Raw genomic sequence first — 23,499 nt, forward strand, 5'->3', positions numbered from 1 at the left:
AATTTAACCAAGAAAGGAAAAATCTATACGCAGAAAACTATAAGGTATTACTGAAAGAAATTGAAGAGGACACAAATCCTAGACCTTCTGCTCAAAGTGCAGTTGTAAGGGAGATTGGAGAGTTGGGATCTAGCTTCCATACTGGGAGGTAGGTCTTCCTTCTCATAGAGACTCATGAATGGAGTCTGCATTGATAGATTGCCAGAAAGGGCTGGCAAGATATATTCAGGGTTCTAAGTGAGAAGAACATGCACCCAAGAATACTTTATCCAGCAAGGCTCTCATTCAGAATAGAAGGAGAGACAAACAGCTTCCAAGATAGGCAGAAACTGAAAGAATATGTGACAACCAAAACAGCTCTGCAAGAAATATTAAGGGGGACCCTGTAAAAGAAAGAGGATGTCCAAAAACAATCCACAAAAACAGGGACTGAATAGGTATTATGATGACATTAAATTCATATCTTTCAATAGTAACTCTGAACGTGAGTGAGCTTGATGATCCCATCAAAAGATGCAGGGTTTCAGACCGGATAAAAAAGCAAGACCCATCTATTTGCTGTCTACAAGAGACTCATTTGATACCTAAGGACACCTACAGCCTGAAAATAAAAGGTTGGAGAACCATTTGCCATTCAAATGGTCCTGAAAAGAAAGCAGGGATAGCCATCCTCATATCAGATAAATTAAAGTTTATCCCAAAGACTGTAGTAAGAGATGAAGAGGGACACTATATATCATACTAAAAGGATCTATCCAACAAGAGGACCTAACAATCACAAATATTTATGCCCCTAATGTGGGAGCTGCCAAGTATATCAATCAATTAATAACCAAAGTTAAGACATACTTTGATAATAATACACTTATACTTGGTGACTTGAACACAGCGCTTTCTACAATCAACAGATCTTCTAAGCACAACATCTCCAAAGAAACAAGAGCTTTAAATAATACACTGGAGCAGATGGATTTCACAGGTATTTACAGAACTTTACATCCAAACTCAACTGAATACACATTCTTCTCAAGTGCACATGGAGCTTTCTCCAGAATAGACTACATACTGGGTCACAAATCAGGTCTTAACCAATACCAAAAGATTGGGATCATCCCCTGCATATTTTCAGACAACAATGATTTGAAACTAGAACTAAATCACAAGAAGAAGTTTGGAAGGATTTCAAACACGTGGAGGTTAAGGACCATCCTGCTAAAAGGTGAAAGGGTCAACCAGGAAATTAAGGAAGAATTTAAAAGATTCATGGAAACTAATGAGAATGAAGATACAACCGTTCAAAATCTTTGGGATGCAGCAAAAGCAGTCCTGAGGGGGAAATACATCGCAATACAAGCATCCATCCAAAAACTGGGAAGAACTCAAATACAAAAGCTAACCTTACACATAAAGGAGCTAGAGAAAAAACAGCAAATAGATCCTACACCCAGAAGAAGAAGAGAGTTAATAAAGATTCCAGCAGAACTAAATGAAATCGAGACCAGAAGAACTGTGGAACAGATCAACAAAACCAGGAGTTGGTTCTTTGAAAGAATTAATAAGATAGATAAACCATTAGCCAACCTTATTAAAAAGAAGAGAGAGAAGACTCAAATTAATAAAATCATGAATGAGAAAGGAGAGATCACTACCAACATCAAGGAAATACAAACGATTTTAAAAACATATTATGAACAGCTATACACCATAAATAACGCTATCTAGAAGAAATGGATGCATTTCTGGAAAGCCACAAACTACCAAAACTTGAACAGGAAGAAATAGAAAACCTGAACAGGCCAATAACCAGGGAGGTAATAGAAGCAGTCATCAAAAACCTCCCAAGACACAAGAGTCCAGGGCCAGATGGCTTCCCAGGGGAATTCTATCAAACGTTTAAAGAAGAAACCGTACCTATTCTACTAAACCTGTTTGGAAAGATAGAAGGAGATGGAGTACTTCCAAATTCGTTCTATGAGGCCAGCATCACCTTAAGTCCAAAACCAGACAAAGACCCCACCAAAAAGGAGAATTACAGACCGATATCCCTGATGAACATGGATGCAAAAATTCTCAACAAGATACTAGCCAATAGGATCCAACAATACATTAAGAAAATTATTCACCATAACCAAGTAGGATTTATTCCCAGGACACAAGGCTGGTTCAACACTTGTAAAGAAATCAATGTGATAGATATTAACAAGAGAAAAAAACAAGAACCATATGATCCTCTCATTAGATGCAGAGAAAGCATTTGACAAAATACAGCATCCATTTCTGATCAAAACTCTTCAGAGTGTAGGGATAGAGGGAACATTCCTCAACATCTTAAAAGCCGTCTACGGAAAGCCCACAGCAAATATCATTCTCAATGGGGAAACACTGGGAGCCTTTCCCCTAAGATCAGGAACACGACAGGGATGTCCACTCTCACCACTACTATTCAACATAGCACTAGAAGTCTTAGCCTCAGCAATCAGGCAAAAAAATAAATAAAAGGCATTAAATTGGCAAAGAAGAAGTCAAACTCTCCCTCCTTGCAGATGACATGATACTGTACATATAAAACCCAGAAGACTCCACCCCAAGATTTTTAGAACTCATACAGCAATTTGGCAGTGTGGCAGGATACAAAATCAATGCCCAGAAATCAGTGGCATTTCTATATACTAACAATGAGACTGAAGAAAGAGAAATTAAGGAGTCAATCCCATTTGCAATTGCACACAAAAGCATAAGATACCTAGGAATAAACCTAACCAAAGAGGAAAAGGATCTATACCCTAAAAACCACAGAACACTCCTGAAATAAATTGAGGAAGACACAAAGAGATGGAAAAAATAATTCATGCTCATGGATTGGAAGAATTAATATTGTGAAAATGTCAATGTTACCCAGGGTATTTGCACGTTTAATGCAATCCCTATCAAAATACCATGGGGTTTCTTCAGAGAGTTGGAACAAATCATCTTAAGATTTGTGTGGAATCAGAAAAGACCCCAAATAGCCAGGGGAATATTAAAAAAGAAAACCAGAGCCGGGGGCATCACAATACCAGATTTCAGGTTGTACTACAAAGCTGTGGTCATCAAGATAGTGTGGTAATGGCACAAAAACAGACACAGAGATCAATGGAATAGAATAGAAAATCCAGAAATGGGCCCTCAACTCTATGGTCAACTAATATTTGACAAAGCAGGGAAGACTATCCACGGGAAAAAGGACAGTCCCTTCAATAAATGGTGCTGTGAAAATTGGACATCCACATGCAGAAGAATGAAACTAGACTATTCTCTTACAGCATACACAAAGATAAACTCAAAATGGATGAAAGATCTAAATGTGAGACAAAAATCCATCCAAATCCTAGAGGAGAACACAGGCAACACCCTTTTTGAACTTGGCCACAGTAACTTCTTGCTTCCATGAAGGCAAAAGAAACAAAAGCAAAAATGAACTATTGGGACTTATTTTTAATCAAGATTTAAAGCTTCTACACAGCCAAAGAAACAGTCAACAAGAGTAAAAGAATGGGAGAATGGGAGAAAATATTTGCAATGACGTATCAGATAAAGGGCTAGTTTCCAAGATCTATAAAGAACTTATTAAACTCAACAGCCAAGAAACAAACAATCCAATCATGAAATGGGCAAAAGACATGAACAGAAATCTCACAAAGGAAGACACAGATATGGCCAACAAGCACATGAGAAAATGCTCCGCATCACTGGCCATCAGGGAAATACAAATGAAAACCACAATGAGATACCACCTCACACCAGTGAGAATGGGGAACATTAACAAGGCAGGAAACAACAAATGGAGAGGATGTGGAGAAAGGAGACCCTCTTGCACTGTTGGTGGGAATGTGAACTGGTGCAGCCACTCTGGAAAATTGTGTGGAGTTTCCTCAGAGTTAAAAATAGATCTGCCCTATGACCCAGCAATTGCACTGCTGAGGATTTACCCCAAAGATACAGATGCAATGAAACGCCAGGACACCTGCACCCCGATGTTTATAGCAGCAATGTCCACAATAGCCAAACTGTGGAAGGAGCCTTGGTGTCCATCGAAAGGCGAATGGATAAAGAAGATGTGGTTTATGTATACAATGGAATATTACTCAGCCATTAGAAACGACAAATACCCACCATTTGCTTTGACGTGGATGGAACTGGAGGGTATTATGCTGAGTGAAATAAGTCAATTAGAGAAGGACAAGCATTATATGGTCTCATTCATTTGGGGAATATAAAAATAGTGAAAGGGAATACAGGGGAAAGGAGAAAAATGAGTGGGAAATATCAGAAAGGCAGACAGAACATGAGAGCCTCCTAACTCTGGGAAACGAACAAGGGGTAGTGGAAAGTGAGGTGGGAAGTGTGATGGGGTGACTGGGTAACGGGCACTGAGGGAGGCACTTGACGGGATGAGCACTGGGTGTTATACTATATGTTGGCAAATCGAACTCCAATTTAAAAAAATACAAAATAAATAAATAAAAAATAAGAAGGATAACAGGGCTCCCATCTGGTGAATCCAGGAGAATAAAACCACTATTTTATGTGTGTTTCTAAGTCACCTTTTACCTTTATTCTTAAAAAAGAAGAGGTTTCTTCAAGATTCTGATGGCATTTGGGACTCCTGGGTGGCTCAGTGTTTGAGTGTCTGCCTTAAGCTCAGGGCATGATCCCGGAGTCCTGGGATCAAGTCTGGCATGGGGCTCCCTGTGGGGAGCCTGTCTTTCCTCTGCCTATGTCTCTGCCTCTCCCTCTGTGTCTCTCATGAATAAATAAATAAAATCTTTTAAAAAAATTCTGATGGCATTCCTATGGGCAAATTGACCAAGAGGAGACTTTATTTTCTTTCACAGCTATACTGACAATGGTATAAATTACAATAAGATAGTAGTTTATTTGTTGTAGAAATTTCTATCATAGACAGATGTGATGGCATGAAATGAGCTTTGGAAGTAGAATCATTAGGAAAGTGTCCTTATTCACCTTCTCTTACTTCTTCAACAAGTTTCCACAAAATGATGAGTCTTGGCTGAACTATTCAGTTGTTTTCTGCACTTGCTTATTCATATACCCCTTCATGCTCTGGGAAGGAGTGGCAAATCTGGTTGAAGAGTAGCTAGGCCATCTTGTTTTTACTAATGGGCAGAGTCACTGCCAAAGGTCCTTGAAAATGCCTCATCCAACTGATGTTGCAGCAAGCACTCCCAGCCTTTGACCCTTGCTTCCTATCTTGGAAGGTGGGGTATTTCACCAGCCTCTTTTGGCTGCTGTCTCCTGGGGTCAGCTGGGAGGTAAGGTGGGTTTGTGACTGTCTGCTCATGTAGGTTAGGGGCTACTGAGGACCCACTTCCTGCCACCGGACTTCCAGGTCTGTATTTAGAAATAAAGTAGAAAGTTTTGTTTTGTGTTCTCCAATGCCATTTACCAGATAATCTCAATTTCTACTTTATTAGGTCATTGATAAAGTTGATAGTTTGGTTCTATTTGGCCATTAGAGCATAGATTTGTCTTAGACTAAGGAAACTTCAGACTTAGACCCCCAGGTTCAAATATATCTACTTAATGGATTTGGCAAGCCAGCTAGAACCACTGAGCCTCAATTTCTTCAGCTATCAAGTAGGGATAATAATATCTGCCTCACAATATATAACCACAGTAAGGATAAGAGCAATTCCGTGTGTTAAGTGTGGCTAGATCCATTATAGGTACTCAAACCATGTGAGCTGATAGGAATTTTTAGAAAGACAGGTCTATTTACTTTTTTAAATTAAAAAAAAATCTAGTCAGAAAGTGTAAAAGAGAAAATCAATGTGGTTTCTAATTTGGTAAACATTGCATGTCATATTTTTCTTCCTTAGTAGTAGCTATTTTTTTTAGCAGTAGCTATTTTTTATTGACTTACTCTGTACCAAATATTTCACTAACATCATATTCGACCTTCTGAATTCAGTGCTATGATAAGCAGTCCCATTTTACAGGCAGGAAAACTGAAGCTTAGAGAAGTTAAATAGATACAGTGGGCTGCTACTCAGCCATCAGAAAGGATTAATACCTACCATTTACATTGATGTGGATGGAACTGGAGGGTGTTGTGCTGAGTGAAATACATTAATTGGAGAAAGACAATTATCATATAGTTTCACTCACATGCAGACTATAAGAAATAGTGCAGAGTACCATGAGGAAAGGGAGTGAAAACTGAATGGGAAAGAATCAGAGAGGGAGACAAACCAAAAGAGACTCTTAACTCTGGAAAATAAAATGGGGGTTGAGGGAAGAAAAGTGAGTGGGGGAATGGGGTAACTGGATGATGGGCATTAAGGAGGGCATGTTATGTGATGAGTACTTGAGTGTTACATGCAACTCATGAATTATTGAAAACTACCTCTGAAACTAACGATATTGGCTAATTGAATTTAAATTTTTAAAAAAGTGGCAGGGTTAGGGATGGCTCCAGAATCCTACTCGTAACCACTACTCGCTCCTGTGAATACAAAGGAAATTTTGGCCCAGTCTCTTCCATCCCATACCTGCCTGTTCCCAAAATGGCAGAGTATGAGTAAGTGATATTAACTTTCCCTATGAGCAGTGGATCAGAATCCAAACCCATGTCTGTAACGTGCAACACCTGTAATCTGTGATGCTAAGTAATATGGCCTCTAGTCCTGGGTTCTGTGTAACTTGTCTGCATGGGTAGATGTGTTTCTAACTCTGGCACCGAGATCAGTAAGAGAACAGTGAGATGGGGAACTAACCGCTCAGGCCATCCAGATATGAATTGATACTTATACCTGTCAGGACTTATTGGTTTCTTTACTCATCTCAGTTAGCTACATAAGTGGTAATAAGAGTGGTCCAGGCCTTGTTTCATTTGGAAAGCAATGGCTTGTTATCTACCTAAGTTTTCCCCATCTGCTGAGTGTGATACGTATTCAGGGACAAAGTTCTGTTGAATAAGCAAGCCATGTTTCAAGGCAGCTGTCCAACTAAACAGTCCATCTATGGAGAATCTGATCTCTTGGTAATGAAACATTGTTAGTACGACATATTCTAATTCTTTCTCCACAAAGCCAGGTAGGTTCCCATGAGAGGAAATAGTGTTGTTGGCATTGGATGTCATTTCTAGTAGTGGCTACAGGAATTGAGAGGTAAGATGTACTCATGTAAAGGGATCTGGCCTGGTAGGGACATAGAATGAAGTGGAGTAGGGATAAGCATAATCAAGGGGCCAGTTCCAGGCCTGTCAAAGACACATAAACAGTGGACAACTATCATGATACTACACAGTGGTCCTCACAAGCAAGGTTAGGGAGAAACTGCAGTGTGTGTGTGTGTGTGTGTGTGTGTGTGTGTGTGTGTGAATGATGATGTGTGCTCTCTTTTAAAAGGGAGTCCAGACCCCAGAGTTCACCGGTGAAGGATTTAAGTCCTACTTAGTGTTGTCAAGCTTTTATATTCCTCCTTATGTTCAGATGTCAAACTTTTTAGCTACCTTAGAAATCAAGCATAATGCCAATTTCACAGAATTCTCATTCATTCATTTATCAGGAGTTATGATCAAGTGCTTCCCATGTAAAAAGGCTGCAACCTACAACCTGCACAACTGTCTGTGGCAGTCCTGCTTTGGACACAAAGATATGAACAAGGTAAAGTTCCTGCCCTCAAGAGATTCAGAGTCCAGGGCCTAGAGAGGACTTAAATGGCAGCTGGAAGAAGTGAAAGATTCTTTTCAGCAGAGGGGTTGTGGCATTTGAGTGGGACGTTAAGGTGGATGAAGTACTGGGACACAGAATATGAGTACAAGGGATGGTCTTTAAAAAAGAACACAGTGTGACAAATCATAAGGGGGCTAGATTAGATGACTGTGTAGGGACACAAAGGGTACGTGAAAGAAAGTAGTAAGAAATAAGGTGGAGACAGGTTGAAATCTTACCTTCAGCCCAGTGAAACCAATTTTCAACTTCTTACAGAACTGTACAATAATAAATTTGTGGTTCTAAACCAATAAATTTGTGTTAATTATTACAGTATCAATAGGAAAGTATTATAAGGACCCGAAGACAAGAAACAAAGATTACAGCAATACCACATAGAAGAAAGGGGTCAAATCCTAGAGAACTAGCTCCTTAGCCACACTGGCTGAGACCACTGACCAGGGGCTTTGTAAGACAGAGCTAGACACAGCTACTTCTTCTGCTTCCTTCCACTGAACTCTCATCAGAAGGGCAGAGATTTATCTTCACTGGAATAGTCATATATTCTGGGAGTGGATTTGCTTTCCATGCCTTTTACCACCACCACTAATCATGGACTAACAAAATGTCTCATCTACCACCATCACAGTATCCTGTGTTGTATGGTGTCTGATGAAGAAGCCCATTTCACACACACACAAATATGCATAATGGATTCTGCCCATGAAATGAACTGTTTTTACTGCATATGTCCATCATCTGGAACTCACAGGTATCATTGAAAGGTCTTTGGCTTTACTGAAGACTTAGCTATAGCAACAGCTGCAAGACAACTCCTGAGAGAATGGGGTTCTGTTTTACATGATGCAATATACACTTCAAATCAGAAACTATTACATGTGCTCTCTTCCCCCACCATCCACATACATGGATTCAGGAATTAAGGAGTGGAACTGGGAGTGGCTCTGAATTAGTTTCCTAGGGCTGCCATTATGATGAGCCACAAACTGTGTAGCTTACAAACAGAGGTTTGTTCTCTCATAGTGCTAGAATCTCTAAGTCCCAAATCGAGATGTTGGCAGGCCACACTCCTGAGGCTCTAGGGAAAAATAAATTATTTGCCTCTTTCAGATTATGGTGCTTGTCAGCGTTTCTTGACTTGTGACTGAATCACTCCAATCTCTGCCTCATGGTCATACTGCCACTCTTCTCTGTCTCCTCCATGTGCCTCTTTAAAGGACACTTGAAGTATGATTTAGGGCCCACTTGATAATATAGGGCCCTCCTTGACCAAACTTCTTCATACATCTGAAAAAACTCTTTTCCCAAATAAGGTAATACCCACAGTTAGGGGGGACTAGAACATAGCTTTCTTTCTTGGGAACCACCATTCCACTCACTGCAGCTACACATCTGAATCATAAGGAGTTCTTTAAAAAGAGAGAGATATTTCCTTGGGGTTCTGGCTCAGTATTTCAAAGGGTGGTGTCTAGAAGTCTATATCCACAGGTGATTCTTGTACATCTAGGCCATGTACCTGCACTTAAGCACCCCAGTGTGTTGCATACATGGCCCTTGAGTTTCAGATTGCCATCGTTACCACTTGCTAACTGTATTACCCCAAATAAGTTACTTAACCTCTCTGAGCCTCAGTTTCATTTGTAAAATGGAGATAAAAGTAATAAATTTTTCAAATAATCCTTGTGAAGATTCAATGAATTAATGCAAGTGAAGTGCCTAGAATAGTGTCTGGCACACAGTAAGCCCTCAGGAAGTGTTTGCTATAGTGGTAATCACTATTGCTACCGCTATTATCATCATTGTCATTATCGTTAGTTATCCCATGATGTAAGGGCTAGTTTCTTAGCCATGGCTTCCATCACACTGTATTTAGGAATTTTGCCCCCTACAATCCAGTGTCAGAGGGTCACAACCATCTTTCAACTCAAGCAGGAATGGATGCTGGTTTTCACAGCATCCTTACAAATGTCAAATCATCTGTCTTAGAATTGCTACCCTAACAGAATACCACTTTAAAAATTAATTATTTAAAAAAATTAATTATTTATCAGCCCCAGTTTGGATGAGACAGTCTGATTTACAACTCATAATTCCAAAGAAGGATGAATATAGGTTCTTTTCCTTTTGATTTTCCAGGTTGCCACCTGTTTGTTTATGTATTGGCTTCTTTCTCACTGTAACAGCAGAGTTGAGTAGTTGCAACAGAGGTCATATGGCATATAGAACATAGAACATTTACTATGTGGCCCTTACAGAAAAGGTTTGCTATGCCAGATGCTCAAGCTACCAAGATGCACACACATCATTATGCCTGTTCTCAAATAGTTTACAGATTAGGGGAGGGATGGAAGAAAAAAAAACAATAACCAACTCTAGTGGACAAATGTCTCTACTAATTGTCTGAACCATGAGAACAAGATTATAAAGGAGGAAATGATTAGTTCTTTCTATAAAAGTTTTAAGAAGGACTTAGAAGAGGAGATGAAATTGAGATTGAACATCACAATGGGTAAGATTTTGCTTAGTGGATACCACAGTGTATTTCAGAGGAAGATTCAGTAGGATCAAAGGAGTCAGGAAAGCAAGCAGAAAGCATAGGAACCAGTCATTAGTTCCCCCTTTGTGGCTGCAGCATCTGGTGTGTGCTGAGGGGTGAACAGGAGTAAGTTAGTCTAGTAGTGGGCAGATCCTAGAGAGAGAGAGAGGGAGAAAAAAAAAAACAACCTCTTAACTATGATGTGGGAATCCCCTTTCAATATTATAGGCTTCATCAGAACCTGCTGTGGCCTCCTGGATGACTTTTTTTTTTTTTCAACTTATACTGTTATCTTTAACCATGTAAAGATGAGAAAAATAAAATAGCGGGGGCAGATCTGGTCATCATGACATTAGTCTCCTAGTTTATGTCTTTGTAAAGATGTTTGCATAGCAAAGTTATTATGTTTTGTGATTGGGAAACTATGAAAACTCCTCCGGAATTGATGGCCATTCATTACAACAGGAATCTAATTTTTCAAAGCACGGTGTGGACAACACAGAGACAGTACAAAGATAAGGAGAGAAATGCCTTGAGATTCCCTCCAAATCTGGCCACAGTCATATGAAAGTGACAAGTAAATGAGTTTTGAACAGAAGATGAGAAAGCCAATCATTGCTGTAGGAAGGGATATTCCAAGAACAGATATTTCACTGGGAAAGCTGTACAACTGGCCCATCACATGGTACACAGGAAAGATGCTCTCCTTTTCAGCATTCTTTTGTCATTGAAAACTGTTTTTCTGACTGCCTCTTCCTTGAATTCTAAACTACCATGGTGGATAAATTCAAACTCCATGATGTTCTCTGTTGAGAGAAGAAAGATGAAGTGGAAAGTGCACTGGGAGAGATTGGGAGAAACTACACTGGGAGCTATGGAATCATAATCATAGTTCTGCCGTCATGATTCATAGTTTCAGCAGGTTGTATTTGGACTATATTTGACCCATTCTTCAGATAATTTCTAATAGTTTACTATTACAAATTGATCCTGAATATACTATCATGTTTTTAATAGACAATTGCAGAACTGGATCTTACTCCATTATCTCATGTCTTCACCTGTGAAATAAGAATATTGGAAAACTTGGGATAGAGGATAGAAGAGCACTGGATTTGAGGTTAGTAGATTGGGTTTCCCAAGATAACTCTAACTCAGTTGCCTTTAACATGCTACTTATTTACGCTGATCTCGAGCAAATGGTGCCTCTAAACTACAATTTCTTTATCTGAGAGTAATACATAGAAATCATATGACACTACTAAGAACATTAAATTAAGTAAAGGAGAATTATAAACTAGCCAAGAAAGACTTCATCTTCCCCTAAGGTGTGAAAAAAAAAAAACTCAAGAATTTAGGTGATAAGAGATAAGTTTTATAGGTGCTTAATCAATTATCTTTTACATATATTAAGAGCCTGAAACATAGTCCAAACTCTATCCAATTATCTCACTTTGGGAAACCTTCCTTAAGAAAACAATATGGTACTACTTAGGATTATCTTGTGGTAACAATAACTATAAATAATCTGAATGTTTAACTAAATGACTAAATAAAATAGGATGCTACTTTGTGAATTATGGGGTTATTAAGATGGGTTTATAATTCTACAGCTCCTGCTGGAACCTCTTCCGACTTTAAAAACACAAGAACACCTTATACAATGTATTTAAAAATACAACATCAATGCAGGGGTATATTTTTTACAAGGAAAAACAATATAAAAACTGGTGGTGTTGTGCTTGGAGAAAAAAATATAACAATATTGAATATGACTGTTGACACAACCTAGTGCCAGAATCTGTGATAATTTTCCATAGATTTTCTGGTCAGTGAGGTTGGATTGAGAAAAAATCAATTAGGAGCCTACCAATGCATCACCCAGTCTGATTAAGGAATCCTAGACTGCTGGGTCAGATGAATATTTCATTTCTTCCTCATTGTTTGCCCTCTGGTTCAGTGTCCCAAGACTTTACTTATCAAAAAAACAGATAGCCATGCTTCAATAGGTAAGTGCTATGTTTTGAGGAAGCCATAGTTGTCTTATTCCCCATATACTATTGAATGTGTGTGTCCCTCCAAAATGTATCTGGTGAAGCCCTAATATGATGATATTTGGAAGTGGGCTTTCAGGAAATAGGTCAGGAGGATAAAACCCCTCATGATAGGGTTAGTGCCCTGATGAAAGAGAGATGAGTGAGTTTGGAGTTTGCTTCCCCTCTTTGCTGTTCACCAGGTGAGGATACAAGGAAGCAGGCCTTCACCAGACACCACTGGTACCTTGATCTTGAACTTTCAGCCACCACAACTGTGAGAAATGGATGTTGTTTAGGCTTCTGGGTCTATGGCATTTGTTACAGCAGCTGGAGTGAAGACATCATTTGTATCTGTGATAAATCTTTCAATATCATTTTTCAGAGTGTTCTTTCCAGAAAGCAGGATAGAGAGCTATGGGATGATGGTGATAGTGGTGGTGGTGAGCTGGTTACCATTGTGCTTTTGCATTCTGGGAGTAGAGGTCCCTCAAGCAGAACATTATAGGGGATTCACCAACAGGTAACCAGAAGCTTAAGTAAAAGCACAACTTACACAGTTCCAGGTTTCAAAGAACCTGAACAACAAAGGTAGGGAACCATTCCGTCATGGACCAGGAAAACTGACCTAAGTGAATTCTTGGTAGGCACTGGCTAGAAGCTGTGCAAATTGACTACAATCCAGTTATGCTTTCGAGTGAAGCTGATGGTTACAGAAGGCAGAGAACAGAAGTCAAACCAAAAATACTTAGAACTCTCTTGACCTAGAAAAACTCTTTAGCACATTGTTCCAAAGGCTGACTAAATTTCAAGTAAGCAAATATAAAAATTTACTCCAAGATTGTGAACGTCTTTTTTAAAGTCATGCCTAATATCCCAAATATTAATTTACTTGGCATTTCTTGCAATAATTAACATAAGATACGTTGTGAGCTGTTGGTATATGCAGGTAGGAGAATGAATTAATGATTGTAGACACAGTTTTATTTTGGCTGCAGAGTAGATATCAGAATCACTCAGTTCATTGCTGAAAAACAACTGCTTGTCATGAATGATGAAGAACTAACATCAAGGGTCAGATAGACCACCTTATATAGCACTTAATTTAGTCCTTACTAATTTTACAGATGATCAAAGTGAAGTTTGGGAAGGACAAATTAAATAATTTGTCCTAAAGCATATTTCTAGCAAATGACTTAACCAGGATTTACATGTAGTTGTCTGCATTATTGATAGATGTCTATGTAATATGAATTCAGTAGGAAAGGAGAAGTGTGTAAGAAGGGGACCAGAAAGAATCTGTGCCCCATATGAACTCCTCACAAACTCTCCAAGAAGATTTAAAATTCCAGGATAAAAATTCTAATCCTTTTGTTTGAAAACATTGTTCTTATTAAAATGCAAATGTAAGTTGGAGTAGAAAGATTAACTATCAACTCTCAGTCATTGTCACATTTATGACAATTACCCTTGGCTTTCTTCCTGAAAGTTGACTTTGAGAAGCAAAAGAACTAATGTGCCAGAGGGAGCTAGTGAGCTAGTACCCTAGTAAAGAGCCTCAGGCTTAGGAGAAAGTGGAAAGCTACTTTAGTATTTTGGTCCTGGCATTGTATAATGTATGCTTATGAATATTTAGGAAGAAACAAGTATATATATATATATACACACACACACACACACACACACACACACACACACTCACACGTATATGTATATATATACATATATATGTTTTTAGGAAAAAACATGTGTATATATGTCTATGTATATATATGTATACACACACACAAGAATAAATAAAAATCTGACAGAGAATGTGACAATAAAAACAATTTTCCACTGATTAGTTAGGGACTAGTTTGGCTACCTAAAACAGAAAATCCAAATAATGATGACCTCAATAAGATAAGGTTTATTTTTCTGGCATGTAGAGGAAGTCTGGCATATCATTCAAGGGCCCAGTCTCTTTTAGCTTTCCTCTCTACAAGCCTGAAAGTTATCCTCTCAAGAAGGCTGACAGGACTCCAACAACTGTGTGGAGGCAGGAAGATGGGAAAAGGCAAAATAGTCACAGTTCAGCTGATTCTTTCCTTTTTAGGGAACTTTCTGAGAAGCTCTCACTTGGGAACTTATCCCATAATTAATTTATCGGCCAGCATCAAGCTATATGGCTACTCTCTCTGCAAGGTGGGTTGGGAAATGTAATTTTCTCTGTGCATTTTTCTGTACCCAACTAACTCAAGGTTTAGTTAGTAAGAAAAGTTAGAAATAAAGGAGAATGCATATTGAATCAGTATCTGCCACATTTAAATCTGCAAACATTAGACTGATATCTGGCTTTTGCTTTGGGTGTAAAATAATAGCAGTCCGTGGGACAGTATCTCAAAATTTGGGAGGGGAAAATGTAACCCATAATTTTATGCTTAATAAGGGCATAATTCATATGTGAAGCAACAAAGGAAGAAATTTTCCAATATAGAAGGGTTTAGAAAATATATGCTCTATATGCACTTAAAAAAAAAATCCCAAATGATTTTTGCCAGGTTACTGAGAGATGCGTTAAAACTAAAAACATAATCACAAGTTAAATATAATATAAAATCTGGAGACAAGCATTAAGAGCAGTTAAGTAGTGAATTGACCAAGCTATTATTCTACATAACTATTTTTTTTATTTTTTTATTTTTAAAAGATTGTATTTATTTATTTGACAGAAAGAGAGTAAGAGAGAGACTGAGATCTATCTCAGAGCACAAGCAGGGAGGGAGTGGGAGACCCAGGCTCCCCGCTGAGCAGGGGCTCCAACCCAAGACCCTGGCATCATGACCTGAGCCAAAGGCAGACACTTAACTGACTGAGCCACTCTGGCTCCCCTCTACATGACTATTTTAAATACAATTAAAATAAAAGCAATGTCTAACTAGATGCCTCAATGAAACAAACTTTTTTTTATAAAAACATCAATTAATACAATTGATTCAAGATGACAAAGAAAGCATCAAAAGATTAATATCTATGAAGGCTTTGAAAAGTTATCAAAGAATTGCTACAAAAGGCTAAAAGGCCAAATTATTTTATCGGTAATGTCCTTCAAACTTTTAAAGAAAAGATAATGATTATATTATTGACAAAGTTCTGTGTGTGTGAAAAAGTGAAAGGTTTCCTAATTGATCTGTAAAGTTGCATAAGCTTGATACAGAAAATTAATAAAAAATGGTTGAAGTATCCAATTCAACATTGCATTTATTTTAATTGTATTTAAAATAATTGCTATAATAATTGTGTAATCAACTCATTAACTGATGTCAATGCAGTAAAACTATAAAACAATTTCTCATAAATATGAAGCAAATATATATGAAAAATTATGAGAACAACTAACATAATTAATTACAAACTTACTTAAATTAAATTAATTGTAATTTCTAATCTATAAATTATAAACTTATAAATAATAACTTAATATATGTAAAGATAAAGCATTAGTCAATTTAATTCTACTTTATAATTCTACTTTGGTCAGGTAGTATTTATATAAAAAATACAAGTATAATTAACATTTATGAGTTTCATTAATATATGAGATCAAAAAAGAAAACTTCTGATCAGTGAATACATGCTGAAAATGGGGGCACCTGGGTGGCTCAGTGGTTGAGAGCTTGCCTTTGGTTCAGGGTGTGACCCTGGGATACTGAGACTGAGTCCCACATCAAGCTCCCTGCAGGGAGTCTCCCTCTGCCTATGTGTCTGCCTCTCTGTGTGTCTCTCATGAATAAATAAATAAAATTTTAGAAAAGATAAAAAAGGGCAGCCCCGGTGGCGCAGCGGTTTAGCGCCGCCTGCAGCCCAGGGTGTGATCCTGGAGGCCCCCGGATCCAGTCCTATGTTGGGCTCCTTGCATGGAGTCTGCTTCTCCCTCTGCCTGTGTCTCTGCCTCTCTCTGTGTGTGTGTGTCTCTCATGAATAAATAAATAAAATCTTAAAAAAAAAAAAAAGAGAAGATAAAAAAATAAATGCTGAAAATTTTTTTAATAAATTGCAATATGTATTCCTGTTAAAATCTAAAAATCTAATACCAGAAGACTATTTTCTTAACATATTAAAGAATAGCTATCTTAAACCAAAGATGGCACTTAAAATACATGAATATTTCACTAAAACTAAGATCGAAAGTATGTAGCTATTACCATTACTATCCTCCATTAAGAATTCTGGTCAAGGCAATGAGTGAGACACAGAATTGAAGTGAAAGTCAGAGGCATTGGAAAGGAAGAAACAATATTATTGCTACTTACAGATGACTTGATACTTTACTTACAAATCACAAAAAATCAAGTGAAAAACAGTGGTTGGTTTAAACGATACATACACAACATAAATAATCAAAATTCCTTTCAATATGAAATAATCTGAAAATGTAATGAAAAATACATTGTTATATATATAAAATATATGAGTATATAAATACATATATGTAGGTATAATATCCATGTATTTATGCACATATGGAGATAAATATTTACATATATTTATAAAATACAAGTCATGAACTAGGAAGGATTTACACAAAGAGAACTACAAATATATTTGGGTTATGAAAGAAGATTTGAATAAATTGAAAGCTTATGTTCTGGAGGGAGAGAGGTCATAGAGTAAATATTGGTTGAAAAAGTGCTGCTTTACAAATCAACGTACAGAATTAATATAAACCAGGTTAAAGTTCAGAGATTTTTAGAGGGAGAGAGGGGGAAAATTTCACAAAGTGATCATAACTCGTCATCCAGAGTGCAAAAATCTTATTGGGTGGTAAGATGTCAGCACCCACGGTGTCCTTAATATTCAATCCCCATTTTCCTGGACCACTTCTCTGCCTCTGTGGCTACTTTGGGACCTCTGTGGGCCACCCTGATAAATGACCATAAGTTCTTGGAGAAAGGGTTTTCTTCTCCTTACACTAAGGTCCTTGAGCTACTTATACAGATTTTCTTCCCTTGCATTAATCTTTAGTCCCCAAGTATCAGCATTTCACTTGAGAAAATAATGAGATTTAATAAAATTAACTTCCATCTCACCAGATACATCACTATATCTATATTTTACAAAATTACCTTTAATGAGCCTCTATTACCTTGGAACCAGAAATAATGTTCACATTATTTAGGAAGAGATCTTCGTGAGGCACCTGGGTGGCTCAGTTGGTTCAGCACCTGACTCTTGGTTTCAGCTCGGGTCATGATTTCAGGGTTGGGAGATTGAGCCCTGCATTGGGCTACGCACTCAGCACAAAGTTTGCTTAAGATTTTTCTCTCTTGGGATCCCTGGGTGGCACAGCGGTTTAGCGCCTGCCTTTGGCCCAGGGCGCGATCCTGGAGACCGGGGATCGAATCCCACGTCGGGCTCCCGGTGCATGGAGCCTGCTTCTCCCTCTGCCTGTGTCTCTGCCTCTCTCTCTCTCTCTCTCTCTCTCTCTCTGTGACTATCATAAACAAATAAAAAAAAAATTTAAAGATTTTTCTCTCTTCCTCTCCCTCTGTCCTTCCCCCTCTTCAAAATAAAGAAATAAAATAAACCCTAAAGAAACAGATCTTAGCATGTTAAGTGGTTACAATAATAATAAAAAAATCATTTTAAGAAAAAAAAGTATGTTTCAACAATTAGAACTATAGCCTGCTTCCAATAAAAGTTATCTGTGGGGTTCTAGGAAAGTAGCGGATAGAGAACACCCAAATCATGGTTGAAACTATACTAGCAACAGAATATAGGAAATGGATTGAATGTAAACTTATTTGATAAAAATTACATTCTTTATTTAGGAATCTGGTTACCATTCTACATGCTAAAAATGTTAAAAGTTATGAAATAAATTAAGAATCTTCTCCTACTTGGAGGAAAATGATCAAGAGGTTGGTTAACTAATAAAATAATGAGGTTTGCCTGTTTTGCCTTTTTTTCAAATATTGGAGTGGGTCTGAGGCGTGTTCCCTCCCCTTTTTTAACCTAATCCTTCCATTTCTAGCTTTGAGGTTATAAAATTCAGAGCCTCTGACATGTTTTCTTTGTTGGGCCACTGATCCATGTTGGATAGGGGTGTAGAGGTAGAGGGGCCTTTACTCTGGTGTGGCTCCTTCCTTTGTAGGTGAAGGAGGAGATGGCCTTTCTGTGTTGTGGGTACCTCCAGGTGTGCCACCCGACTGCTCTATAGTTAGGTGCTTGGCACAGAATAGGCATTCATTAGATAACTGTTGAATAAAACTTTTTTTTTGCTTATTTGTGATAGTCTTAATGTTTTCTCCCAGATTATTTGTCTTAGATTGAATGATAGTCAATCCACAAATTAGCTGATCCACTGCAGATAATTGAGAGTTGGTTATACATACAAAACAAAACCACTAAGAAAACAAAATAAATACTCAGTAGAAGAAAAAAATTAATAAAAGTAAAGGAAGTAGTACATCAAAGTGGTAACCATGGATGAGCTTGAATGGTGGGATTTCTGGATTTTTTTTCTAAAATACTTAACCAATATTCTCTAATTTTATAATAAAAAACAGATTTTGGAAGTATTTTCAGATGTGTTTGCCCTTTGTGGTGGATTTAGGATTTTGTTTACATGGTATATTATAAAGCTCAATTGATTCAGTAGCTTCTGAGGCAGTCAACAGATCTAATAGCAAAATACAAAAGAAACAAACAAAAAACCCCAAACACCCAGACTTGAAATTTGTCCCCATATAATTGAAATCTTTAGATTATAATTGACTTATTATCACATTGAAATAACTTGCAGAGACATGCAGAGACAGTCTTTGCATGACATTAACCCTTAATACTAGAGAGAATAGAGGTAAGAGGAGTACTTAAAAGAATAGCAAACAATGGTGAGCAAATATCAATTGTTTTCCCCTTCCTGCTCCTTGTGGATCTAACTTATGGGGCTAGTACAGAATTTATCCTCATTGCTTTATGATTATTGTCTCTCTCTGTTAATGAACTTACAGATTACTTGAGGATAGGAATCCTGCCTTAATCACACCGCCCACCCTGGAGTAAGTTAGGTTCCTGTGTTGTGCTCTCCTATAATACTCTGGGCTTCCCTGTCTGAGGACTCTTCATTATTATTAGGAATATGTTTAGCCATCACTTTTCTGGCTTTATGTGGAGGAATGTCCATTAAAGTGATAACCTTGGTCTCTTATCCCCTCCCAGCTTCAGGTATGCTTAACCACAGGTCTTAGCCAGGAGTGTGGCTCTCCCCTTCAGTGGAGGAGTAGCCAACTGGCCGGGCCACCCTGGGTTAGGTGCTGGGCAGATAAGAGAAGGCAAAGGTGGTCATAGGTTGTTTACAGCAGATGTCATTGGCAGAGGACCCAAGTGATTTTTGGATCTGTCTTCCCACAGGGACTCTCAGTCGGACAATTAAACTACTATGAAGAAGTCCTGTAGTTTCACAGAGAAAATTCAGTTAGAGGGAATATTAGAAAGCTACATGACTAAGTAATCTACTTGCTCCAAATAGTTTTATCAATCATAAAGCTGGCCTTGTGACCTCCACCTCTCTGACTGCTCATCTATCTCACATGATTCAAAACTTATGTGAGAAAGAGAATGGTATAATGATATGATTTCTTAAAATGTAAAATTACTTTTAATATAGTATCTCTATTGCCTGCTAGATGGAAAGATTCATGAAAAGCATAGATCCTACATCTATTTGTTTTAACATTGTCTTCCCAATGTCCATCGTGGTGTGTAGCATACAGTAGGCAGTCAATGAATATTTGTAGAATGAATAAATAAATGAATATGTCTTTTGATTATTGCTGTCCCTGTTTGAGTTTGACCAGGCAGCTCTAACAAAGATACTGTAGACTGGGCAGCTTAAATAACAAATGCCTATTTTCTCACAGTACTAGAACCTGAGAAGTCCAAGGTCAAGGCACCGGTGGTTTTGGTGTCTATTGAGAGTGCTCCATCTGGTTTTCAGATAGCCACCTTCTTGCTGTGTCCTCATTTGGCAGAAAAAGGGAGAGCTCTGGTTTCTTTCTCTTCTTATGGGAGCACTAATCCTATCATGGGGGCTCCATCCTCATGACTTTTTCTAAATCTGATTATCTCCCAAAGGCTCCATATCCAAATACCATCACACTGGAGACAGGGGTTTCGACATATGAATTTCAGAGGGGTACAAACACAAAGTTCATAGCAATCAGGTCATAGAACTGGTGCTTAGTAAACAATACTGATTTGAACTGAAGCTTGTACTTAAAGGATGGTGGTCATGGCAGGAAGCACATTCTGGTTCATTCTTCTTGGCACTTTACCCAGTCCTCTGTTTCTGAGTAAGTACCAACATCCTCTTAAGCCCGCCTGAGATTTTTCCCTGTTGCTTCCCTTCCGCAGCTCAGCGCTGTTCCTGATGGGAACCACAGGCAGATGGGAACCAGTTGGTTGCCTGTTTGCATGTCTCATCTTAAGTATTATGCGAGAAAAATTATATTTTATTGAAAAAGACAAAATTTGGGGTGAAAGAAGAAATGAAGGTATCTAATAATAATAGTAATAAGATTCAGAATCTGCTCCACTTCCTTTGTAGCACAAAGAGCCTTATTTATTAATTGTGCTGTCATTCCCTTGCACAATTGATTCTGTCCAGGCACTGGCCCATCTCCCATGTCCGTGGGCTCTCTTTGGGCCATACCTCCTGCTGGGTGACTCCAGTTAAACTCTGAGTTAGGAGTGGAACATTTTCTTAATTTCCACCACACAGAGGAATGATACTACAGTTGACCATCTGTGAATCTTAAGTGTAGGCTTCATGCAAGTACCCACAGCTCTTTCCCACACATAAATCTCTGTGCGAACATAGGTCAACTGATACATGCCTTCATATGTGACTGTGAGGCCAAGCACATGTTGTCCTTGAGCATAAATCCAAGACTCCCTTCCTAATGGGAAAGAGGCCACTGTTTGCAAAGGCTTCAACAGCTCACAGTAATCTTGCTTGTCTGCTTTTTCCTCCTGCTTTTCCAGCTTGGGTGACTAGAAGTTCATTGGGTCAGCTGGAATCTCAGATTCTCAGAGTCAGAAGGCATGGCCTTCTCAACAACCCGGAGCTAATGTTCCTCCTCAATATGTGTGGTCGGACCTATGTTTTCCCTTCTCCCTAGGCAAGGAGATGACAATGTCTTTGAAATCATTCACTACACTACATCTCCAGACAGCTTCAGTCAAATTAAGAGGAGGTTGTATGACAATATGTGTAGTCAATCAGATAGATAGAATAGATGGATGACAGATATATGATGATAGATAATAGATAGATAGATAGATAGATAGATAGATAGATAGATAGATAATAGGTAGAGCAACTAAGCATGAAGGTTGATGAGTGCTTCAAAATACTAAAGAGCTCTTCAAAACACTTGATTCCACTCTAAGGAACTGTGTTTCTATAACCTGTTTTGCTTACACTATCTAGAAAGACAAGTAGATACAAAGGATTTCTAGAAAGAAAACAATCCTACTATTACTCAAACACAAAAATGCAGATGCAGAGAATTCAGGGAATGGGGAACACCATTGTTTCCTTCCATTCCATTCACTGAGTTATTGATGGTCAATTGGAACCCTTCTTCCTCTGGTCTTTCTCCCTCTACTACTCCATGGTTTTTCCATCCTCTTACACATTTCTGTAGCATCCCAACTCCACCCTGGATTAAATAGATCCTTACAATCCTCCACATGAGTATGCTTGTTTGGGCTTTCAGAGGTTTCTAAGTGGGGCATTGTTGAAGTGAACTCCTCTTAAAGATATTTAGTTTGTAAGTCAATCGGAGAAGGACAAACATTATATATTCTCATTCATTTGGGGAATATAAATAATAGTGAAAGGGAATAGAAGGGAAGGGAGAAGAAATGTGTGGGAAATATCAGAAAGGGAGACAGAACATAAAGACTCCTAACTCTGGGAAACAAACTAGGGGTGGTGGAATGGGAGGAGGGCGGGGGTTGGGGGTGAATGGGTGATGGGCACTGAGGGGAGCACTTGACGGGATGAGCACTGGGTGTTATTCTGTATGTTGGCAAATTGAACACCAATAAAAAATAAATTTATTATAAAAAAGATATTTAGTTCATTGTATATAATTTAAGATGAACTGAAAAAACCCTACCAAGAATAATTGGAGCAGATAAATCCAATAGGTTACATTGAATTTGCCATATAATTAAGCAGATGTAATGATAAAAGCTATTAATCTAGAAGAGAAGATATCCTGTTTTTATGAAGAGCATCAATTACTCAACTGCAGTCATAGTTAGTCTTGAAAGTTGCTTACTTCTATTGCCTTACTCTTTACCCTCTCCTCTTCATCATCACTCTATACTTTATCTCCTGGGGGAAAAAAATCACCACTTTCACCCTTTGCTTTACTTCTTAGAGAAAGTTTTATGTATGAATCCTCCACTTGTGCAACCTGGAGACATGGGGTTTCTGATTCAGGTCAGTGTTACTGGAGCCAAAAAGACTATGAAAGACAAGATGTAAGAATGAAGGCAGTGGGAATCAAAGACAGTGAGGTGACACCTTGGCTTGGATCAGAGGATGCCTGTTGGAGGGCAGGGGGTATAAGATGAATAGCTAAGATGGGGCCAGACTGTGGAGGGCCAAGGAATCTTGACTTAGTTCTGTTGCCCACTGGAAAAGCAGCCATACATTTCAACAGCAGACATTCCTCTTCGGCATCCCTGCTGCTATCTTGTCTCAACTTCAGCTCCTGGTTCAACTCCCTCTCTCCTTAGGTGGGGAGCTCAGCTGTTCTGACAACAGAATGGGAAGTCACTGAGACACCCTGGAGATTTGCTTTTGTGGTTCTGATACAGAGCATTAGACCTAATTTAATTTGAAAGTAATATAGTAAGATGAAAGGAAATCCCACTTGAGCTCCTCATTTTAAAAAGAGTTCAAATAAAAAGACGATGTGAGCCTGAGACCTGAACCTCAAAGAAGGCCCTCTGGTCAATGGAGGCAAAGAGGGCCAGATGTTTTTCCCATCTGTGTCTCGTCCCTTCTGGCATGGGGGCCAGCTGAGGGAAGACACACAGCAGAAGAACATGCCAATTTGCTGATGCTGCCCTCTTATTTATTTAGCTCATGGAAATTTCATAGCATCTAAGGTCTAACTTTCCCTCTGGA

This window comes from Canis lupus, chromosome 15, assembly GCF_003254725.2.
Source record: "Canis lupus dingo isolate Sandy chromosome 15, ASM325472v2, whole genome shotgun sequence".
In the NCBI taxonomy this organism is placed as follows: Eukaryota; Metazoa; Chordata; class Mammalia; order Carnivora; family Canidae; genus Canis; species Canis lupus.